Genomic DNA, 1,095 nt, shown 5'->3' on the forward strand with positions numbered 1-1,095 from the left:
GAGTTCTGCTTTGTTCATTGCGGTTTTCTTACTTAACCAGGTTTAAGGTTCACTAATCATTTTGTACATGATTAAATTAGTTTGATGTCATCTGGTACAAATTTCTTTTCTGATGATATGTGTTTCTATAAAAACCTAGATAATCCAAATTCAAACAATACAACAAAAAAATAATGAATTTCTTTTCTGGTATTGAATAATTTTGTACAAAATCCAATTTTACTGTGTGGATGAACAAAATTTCTTCTAATTTTTTGGGCTTCCCACTTTGTATTTTGTAAAAACTTTGCCTGTGTCAACATTTGTTCTATGAAGGAGATGATGATCATGAGATTAATAATGATATTGATGTTAGTGGGATCAAGATTATTCATCCTGCTTTGTTCAAACTTTTTTTTGGCTTTAATTCATTTCAGTAAATTGTTCGGTTCATAGTTATAATTGACAAAAGTTTCTTTCTTTTGTTGGCTTTTCATTAGAGTAGTTATTAACTAACTACATATTTTCTTCTTTTACTCTTATTATTTATTATTTGCAACTCTATAAAAACTCGTTATGTCTATTTTATAATTCTATTTTGTAAATCTCTCTTTTATTATTGGCAATTTGCTAGATCCTCTAATGATTGACAATAAAATCTTAGTAAATCATTGTATTCTATCGCGATTTACATAAATTAGAAATCATTGTGCAACGATTTACATTCATATAAATAAGAAAATATATAACCGATTTTGGTTTAGGATATTTAAATAATATTGGTTTTTAAATATTTTATTTCAATTATTTATCCTAAATAAATCATGCATTTAAATAGCTAAAATTAAAGCCATGCAAGTATTCTTTCTCCTTCGTTCTTTTTCTTTTTTTTATAAATTTTTAAAAGGTGTTATTCAACCAAAAATTAATTAAAAAAACAAAAAAGTTCAGAAGAAAAGAAATCAAAAGGATAAGTATTGTTTTGGTTCCTTACGTCGGAGTCGAACTCGTTCCTGGTGTATATTTTGATTTAAAATCATTTTTAAAGTCGTATTTAAATTTAAAATCGTCCTTTCTAATAAAATTTTTTAATTTATTTCTAAACTACCCCTATAA

The sequence above is a fragment of the Arachis ipaensis genome, chromosome B02 (assembly GCF_000816755.2).
Source record: "Arachis ipaensis cultivar K30076 chromosome B02, Araip1.1, whole genome shotgun sequence".
Taxonomy (NCBI): Eukaryota; Viridiplantae; Streptophyta; class Magnoliopsida; order Fabales; family Fabaceae; genus Arachis; species Arachis ipaensis.